Below are 8,994 nucleotides of genomic sequence, written 5' to 3' on the forward strand. Positions count from 1 at the left end.
CATTGCTTGTTTTTCCCCCTCAAATCCTGGCCCACTTCTTGCAGTAAGATGATAGATAATGACAGTAACATTATACAAGTAGCTTCTATAAATCACAGTGTTGAAGTGTTCCAGGACCAGTAAAAAATGATTATGTGCAAAGGGGTTCCTTATTCCCATATCGACCAACAGAAATCCAATAACTGCTATAAAAGCATAGATTAACCCCCATAAAAATAGTTATATACATTTAAACGGGTGTTTCTGTGTGTGTGTGTGTGCACATGTAGAAGCAATAAGATTCTTGCTCTGTGATTGTGAACATCTGCCTCCCATGCCAACACAGTTCATGGCTGTGATATACCACGCTGCTGGGGAGGAAACACGAGGCCGTAAAATACTTTGCTCACGGGAGAACGAGCAGTAATGAAAAGTGCCTGTGGATGGATAAGCTGTGTGTGTGGGAATCAAGGTCAAAGCGTTTTGGAATAATATCAGAGAAGCTGTCTTGCCAAAACACATCAGTTCTTGTAATCAAGTAATGGATGTAAGCCATATTTTCAAACTACCTGCTTGTAAAACTCATCAACTCGTTTGAAATGTAACATGAAACTGCGTTATTTTGTGGCACTATTAGTGCAAACTGATCAGTTTCTAGTAAATTCTTTTACAAAGAATAAACATTTTCAGTATTTCTGAGAATGCTTTATGGCTTTCTCACTATTAAGTTCCTGTTTCTCTTTATTATTATTATTCCGCCAGTTTTTGGCACCTAACTACTCCTGCATACTTTCAGCTATTTCTACAATTTTGGTATCGAAATGTTCAGCTCTTTCAGCAGATTCCTGCTATCATTTTTGGTGTTTTTAACTTTTACACTTTTTAAGATATTCAACTTTTATTCAAATTTTCCTGTCATTCAAATGATTCAAATGAATGGAAACTGCTTTCAGCTCTTCCAAATCATCTTCCTCTTTCTAACCTAACTACTTCTGCATGCTTTCAGCTAGAGACACCATTCAAACTTTAAATGGGTCACAAGACATTCAGCAATTGTTTCAGCTTTTTCAAATCTTCAGCCAATTTTGAAATATGACAGTTTCAAAAACATGAACAATCTTCAGCCAATTTTGAAATATGACAGTTTCAAAAACATGAACATTTTGCTCCTTCTTGATTTTTATGAATGAGCACACAGTTGAGTGCGTGCTGATAAGTTTTAAATTTTTCAGTTTGTTTCAAACAACTTCCTCTAACTTTCATACAGTTTAACTTAGAGAAACACATTATACCTTAAAATGTAGGAAAAATTGTCCTGTTTCAGCCAATGTAACTACTAAAGAGCTCACATTTACAGAATTTCAGTTATGAGAATGGAAACCGAGATCAACCTCTTCAAATTCTCTGACTAATTTCCAATGTTAAGTTTGGTAGTACAAAAAAAAAAAACACAAAATTCCTTCAACCAATAAAATTGAACTATTTTCAGAATGAAAGTGGATGTCTTGATAACTTTCAATCAGGTTTCCGACGTCATCACAGCAATGAAACAGCTCTGGTCAAAGTGTTAAAGGATACTGATTCTGGTAATGTTTCAGTCCTGGTTCTGTTGGACCTCAGCGCTGCGTTTGATACTGTAGATCACAGAATCCTGTTGCACAGGCTGGAAAACTGGGTTGGGCTTTCTGGAGCGGTCCTTAACTGGTTCAGGTCCTACTTGTATTAAAAGTTATTTTAAAATTGGCAGCTATGAATCTGAGCGAGTGGCCATGACTTGTGGAGTCCCCCAGGTGTCAATTCTTGGACCTCTTCTGTTTAACTTGTATATGCTCCCTTTGGGTCAGATATTACATAACTTTAACATCAATTATCACAGTTATGCAGACGATACACAACTTTATGTGTCTCTGTCACCGGACGACTGCAGCCCAGCAGACGTACTGTGTCAGTGTCTGGAGGAAGTAAACACCTGGATGAGAGAGAATTTTCCACAATTAAATGAAGACAAAACTGAGATCATTCTGTTTGGTAGCAAAGAGAAGAGGGTCAGCGTTGGTAAATATCTTGAGACTCTGGACCTTACAATCACTGACCAAGTTCGTAACCTCTGAGTGTTGATAGAATCAGATCTGACTTTCAGCAGCCACATCAAAGCTGTCACCAAGGCAGCTTTTTACCACCTCAGAAACATCAACAGAATTAAAGGTTTCCTCTCCCAAAAAGACCAGGAGAAACTCATCCATGCATTCATCTCCAGCAGACTCCATTACTGTAATGCTCTTTTAACTGGACTTCCCAAAAAGAGCATTAAACATCTGCAGCTCATCCAGAACGCTGCTGCTAGAGTTTTAACCCGGACTAAGAGATCTGAACACATCACAGCAGTTTTAAAATCTTTACTCTGGCTTCCAGTCAGTCACAGAATAGATTTTAAAAGCCTGCTGATGGTTTACATCTGTGATCTGTTCAGAGAATATAAAGCCAGCAGAGCTCTTAGATCCAAGGACTCAGGTCAGCTGGTCCAGTCCAGAGTCCAGACTAAACATGGAGAAGCAGCATTTAGCTGTTATGCTGCAAACAAGTGGAACAAACTGCCAGTGGAGATTAAACTTTCACCAAATGGAGACATTTTTAAATCCAGGTTAAAAACATTTCTTTTCTCATGTGTCTATGCAAGAAATCTGCATGATATCTTTGAACTTATCCAGACTGTTGCTTGTTTTTAATCATTTTAATTATTTATTTGGTTCTCTTTATATTCTTTTATGTATTTTTAATGCTTCTTACACTCCCTGCTACAATGCTTGTATTGTGTCTTACAAATAAATTTGACTTGATTAGACCGTTAACTGTTTTGGAAGCTGATTTACATGCCACCTGTTTTAATTCTCTGAATGTGTCAAACATTATTTGGCATTCTTCAATTCCCAGAAACAGTGTTGAGCAACCTGTCTGTTTGATGTAACACTGTCTGCGACCTTGTCACACACCTGTCAGTCCGGGCTTGGTATCCCTGTGGGCTTGTCATACGAAGCTGGGGGTACAGTCAGCCCCAAGGGAAGTGTCAGAGGTAGAAATGTCTGCCACACAGGCACCTTTTTTTTGGCTGGCAGGATGGTGGGAAGGCGGGCTTGTGTGGTTGGTATTTGATGATTGTGATGTAAAATATTTCATACCTATTTAACCAAAAACAAGAAGAATTATGGTTGATGATTGCCAGTAATTTCTCACATAGAAAAATCCAGCCAGGGTCGTACATGAGCGAGTGTATGGGTTTATTTAGTGCATGTTCTGACATGTCAAGGCATAGAAGTGGGGATCCTTTGGGATTTTCTACTGCAGTGTATCCAACAGATGCTTATATTGGGATCTGGGGAGTTTGGGAGCCGTATAGAAGCTGCAATCTCCTCGTTATGTTCTTTAAGCAAGCCATCTGTAAACATGTGTCTCCCATCGGTGTCAGTTTTTGACTTGAGCTGGTGTCACTCTGCATTTAATATGTATCTATGCATATATATGTGGATTCATTCAGCAGTGTCTACCTAACAAGTGACGTGATTCACGTTAGGAGCGCAGAGAAGGATGGACGGTGACTGCATGGGTCACATGCTCAAAACCAACCTTGGAACGGTTATTTTCAACTAAGCTACCTTTTTACTCATCGTTTGTACTTCTTGTTTAGATATTTTTAAGTTCTTGTAGTTCTAAAGTTCCTTAATTTGTGATGTCGCCATGATGATGCTTCCTGCTAAGTCCCCAGCTGGTCAAAAACCCTGTAAGTCGAAAAGCGAAACGCTGAAAAAGGACACACGGGACTCACGACCAAGCATCGCCATGTGATGAGTTAAGAGTGAGAAAGGGTTGTTTGATTTATCAAGACATGCTTAATGATGCCAATAAATAAAAACTCGACTCCTGACAAAGTGCGCTGTCCCTTTCTAACAGTTTGCACACAAATCATTCCTGTTCACTGGATTCCACCAACAATTCACTGCGTAACCATGTGTATTATCTTCAAGGCCACAGCATCAGGCGTGCAGGAAAATGAACTAAACATTTCTCTGTATCGTGCAGCATGATCCATATTCTAATCTGTCCCCGTCTTTTAATCTGCACATTAAAAAGGCTTTTCTTTTCAGTCTCTGACCTTGCTGGAGGATATTCTCTCTAATGTAATCCCCATAAGCTGGCTGCTTGGTTGTGAACATTATGAGAAGCAAATTAAATACACCCAACATCCCCAGTCGCCTTCCTCAGTGAGCCGCTCCTTCTCCGCCTCCTCCCGCCTTTTTAGCTGAGCCAGCATTCGCAGGTGATGGATCGGGCCCTCCTGATTTCAGCAATGCTCTCTGGTAGTTTGTTGCCAACGCGGCGAGGGAAACAATAAGGGCAGGTGGGAGATAGAAGGATCGTGAGCGTGAACGTACGACACGTGCACAGGCTGATCGTGTTTAGTGTAGTTGCAATAATTGGATAAGCCTTGCAGCAGGCCTGGAAGTTAGTGAGCCATCAATGTCAAAGCTCCAATCAACTCCCCGTCAAAGTCCTAAACTCCACCTCCCACAGACACACTGTTCACAAGCCCTCAGTCTCCCTCTCATGCCCCAACCTGAGCTGAGGGTGTCTGAGTTTTTATAATGGACACAGTCGCTTTTGCATGTTGTATTTCCCGAACATCCCCAATTATCCTATAAAACTGTATCAAATCAAATCAAAATTAAATCAAATCAAATTTATTTGTATAGCACATTTCATGTACAGAACAGTTCAAAGTGCTTTACATAAAAGCATAAAAGCATTGCAGCAGGGAGTGTGAGAAGCATTTAAATACATAAAAGAATATAAAGGGAAGAAAATAAAATAATTTAAATGAATTTAAAAACATGAAACAGTCCAGATAAATTAAAAAATATCGTGCAGATTTCATGCATAGACACATGAGAAAATAAATGTTTTTAACCTGGATTTAAAAATCCACTGATACACTGATATACAAGTATAACACAGTACTTAGCAGTTGCACGGTATTAAATCAATTTACCTTTGTTAAATTATCCTAGAATTGATGTGTGTAAATGAGTTAAACAGTTCAGGTAAATAAAAAAGTAATATTATGAGTAAGTAAGTAAGTAAGTAAAGTTTATTTATACAGCACTTTTCGCAGAAAAGGATTCACAAAGTGCTTCACAGTGAGATCAGAATAAAAAACAAGGAAAAAAAAACACTGAACACACAGCTACACATACACATCAAAACACAACATCAAACATAAAAAACCTTCACCTTAACTAAAGGTCTGTCTAAACAGCAAGGACTTCAGCTGCTTTTTAAAAGGCTCCACAGAGTTTAAAGTGCGCAAAGAAAGTGGCAGTGCGTTCCACAGTCTCGGGGCCACTGATTGAAAGGCTCGTAGTAAAGCAAAGACGGTTCAGGAAGTCTTTTTTATTCCAGTATCATTGAGTAAAATTCCAGGAAGAGCATTTTTTAACTAAATAAATCAGTTATAAAGAAGTGTAATGCTGTGTTAATTATTTTCACCATCCGTTGTGATTTCTATCACAATGGGCTATGAACATTTCCTGAAGTCTGGCTACACTTGGAAATAAACGCCAGCACGACGTTAAACAAGCGTGAAATTGAAACAAAAATCTGAAAATGAGAAAACTTTAATATGTGCAAAATGGTCATTTTCTGATTAATCTTTGCAGCTACAGTGAAACATGAACTTGTCAAAGAGTCAACTTTTTCAGTAATAATAATAATAATAATAATAATAATAATAATAATAATAATAATAATAATAATGATAATAGAAGATCTTCCTGTCAGTTCGAGCATATGATATTTCCCTTTGAACTTCCAGATGTTTCATGGCGGCTGCTTCCATCTCGGTTTCCTTCTGACTGAAGCTTGCCGAAGGAATTAATCAGGCCTCCCATTAAGACTCCTCCTGCTTGTCTCCAGAGACGCACACTTGATAATACTGACCTAAATATCCCTCGAAAGCAGCCACAAGACATAAGTAATTAAACTGCTCGATGCTATATTTGGAGTTAATAATTTACATCCAGTAATTTACATAAAAGGGCCGATTTTAGACTCGATCATTTAGTGTTTATTCTGGTGGAAAGATGCTCAAAGGAAGCAGTTAAGACCTGAAAATGTCACTGAAAATCCAACACGGGGTAAATTATCACTCTTTTGTGGTCTTTATTTATGTGGACATTATTCCTTATTATTACCGTTGCCAATCGACCACGACAATCAAATCACTCGCTTAAATCTTGTTAGGTGCTGCTGTAACAGCTCTGACTGGGACCCTGCTCCCTTCCAGATATCCTGTGCTGTCTGGAAGTGGGAAATGGGCTCTTTGAGGCCTTTAGGATCCCTAAAAAGATGGCTCGGTATAGCAAGCATGGATCTAAAAACTGCTTCATCTAAAATGTTTAAAATGTGTTTAAAACATGTTTTATGAGGAAGGAATTTAAACTCAGCAGTTTAGATTAGCCCAAAGGACACAATAAAGACCAGATCAGATCTCACAGCATATAAACCATTAAAGCATTAAACGTAATGCTAAATAAATATGATACGATGTGTGATTCCCCTTATTTCTACTGACAGTTTTGAAACCATGAAAACACTCCAAATGAATGAGCTCTAAATGTGGTTTTCTGATACATGTGGTTGTGTCATAGATGGATAAAACATCCTAGAATGCCAGAAAGGGCTCAATTGCTCTGCTGTCCAGCCAAATACTCTAATTTATGTGCATTTTGTGTGATAATTCCTAAGTGTGAGAAAATAAATGGACCACTAACAAACGCTGGAGACTGAATTACCACTGCAGCATTACTGGCCTTCAGTCGAAAGTCAATGTTATTTCCCCTCATTTAAATTGTAAAACCTGCTCACCCCTCTCTGATTGAAAAGGGAAATTCTAACCTCGGATCCTCCTGTGCTGATGTATTTCTCCATCTTTATACTGTAATGCTGAAATCGTGCCAGGAAGGACTCAGTGATTAGCTTTTTCAATTTATGCGTCGATGGAACATCCTTGAAGTGACTCCTACGGTTCCAGGACTTCTCAGAGTGACTTTCGTGTAAAGTTTTTATCTGGGACTTGGACAACGTTATAGATTTATTTTTAAACGCGTACAGCTGCAGGCGCCACTGCTTTGGCACATAAAACGCACATAATCAAACATTCTATCAAACTTTTCTTTGCATATCTTGGTTCATTTAGGTGATTTCTCCTATTCTCACCCCTCCTGAAGCAGTCCTGGTTTTTCTGACAGGTTTTTAAGATATGATGCATCGCCCATAAATCCAACCGCCAATACTGTATTGCCATGTTTCAATGTGGCACAGGGGGTCATACATATGTATGTTATGTGCTGCAAAAGGAGGGAGAGAAGATAAATTATTAAACATTTATTAAAACTCTTATACTTTATTTTCCAAATTGTGGCATGGACATCCAGAATTATGGTTAGGGGCTGGTGCTGTGGCCCTTCAGGGAAGGGTATGTGGAAGGTAAGGGTATAATAAAAGCTGACATCACTGGAAAACATTCAACATTTTTTTTAAATATATTAAATTTACATTAATTTGCCAAAAATGTGGCATGTAAACCCCGACTTAAGCTTAGGCATGTAGTTCTGTGACCTTAGTTTTTAAGATATAGATGCATCGCCCATAAATCCAACCGCCAATATTGGCGACGGTGGGTCATGAAAGAGAAATGTTTGAACTAAAGCACATCTGGGCCCCAAGAAAACCACATCTTTACACTTAATGACAAACAGATTGAAAAACAAGCTCCATTTCCATTTCCACATAAATCCACTGGGTTCGAGGCTGAGTGCGAAGGACAGAAACAGACTACAACTTCTTCTGCTCAGCATTAAACAAGGTCCCATCTGAAGTGAGGCATGTAATGGAAAAAAGGAGAGCTGGGCATGTTTGTGTGCCTGAAGTTTACTGCTGCAGATAAATTAGTTGCAGGGGTTTACACACATCAGTGAATAACACATCTGTGCAGTACGGTGCAAAAAAAAAAAAAACATTTTAAAAACACAAATGTTACTTAAACCAGTTAATATAAATATTATAAATGCTATTGACATTTTTTTTCTGTTTATATCATCGTAACAATTAGAAATAGAAATAGAAAAATACTTTATTCATCCCCCAAAGGGGGGAATTCAAATTAGTCAAGTAGCTCAATAATAATACCAATTCTAATCAAAAATACTACTACTAACTAATAATGACAATAATAATAAATGACTAAATAAATAAATTAAAAATAAATAAATAAATAAATAAATAAATAAATAAAAATCAATCAATCAATTTGAGAAGAACTCAATAAGACTTGTAATTTCGAGGTAAAAAGTCAATTTACTGTACGTGTGCTTTCACAAATCATTTAACTCGTGCACGAGGAGCACTCGGCTGTTCTTGTTAGTTCAGTCTCAGAGCCACAAACATGGCCGCAGACCAGCGTTGTCCCATAAAATGTCCCGTTACGTGTTATTAAAACACACGAAAGCTCTGTGCTTTAACCCGAACCATTTGGCATGCTATTGCAACGCTGTAAACTGACACGCTGGAAGCTTAAAATGCGTTTAAAGTGCCTGAAATGGCATGCTGTTTATATGCAGTGAGAGATCATGTTTGCACACACTCACTCTTGCACCCCAAAATGATTTTTTAAAATCACTGTTTTCATGGCTGCTTCTATGTACATCACCATTTATTAGTATAAAGTGTAAAAACTAGGGCCGGGGGAGTTAACTCGTTATTATCGAATTAACGCATTAATTATTTAACGCCGATAAATATTTTATCGCGCATGTTTTATTTATTTATTTTTTTTTACAATTAATTTTTTTAAGGGCTTTTATGCCTTTAATGGATAGGAAAGTTCAGAGAGACAGGAAGCAGGGGGCAGAGAGAGGGGGAACGACATGCAGCACAGGGCTGTCCGATGCGGGACTCGAACCGGGC

This window comes from Odontesthes bonariensis, chromosome 6 (genome assembly GCF_027942865.1).
Source record: "Odontesthes bonariensis isolate fOdoBon6 chromosome 6, fOdoBon6.hap1, whole genome shotgun sequence".
Taxonomy (NCBI): domain Eukaryota; kingdom Metazoa; phylum Chordata; class Actinopteri; order Atheriniformes; family Atherinopsidae; genus Odontesthes; species Odontesthes bonariensis.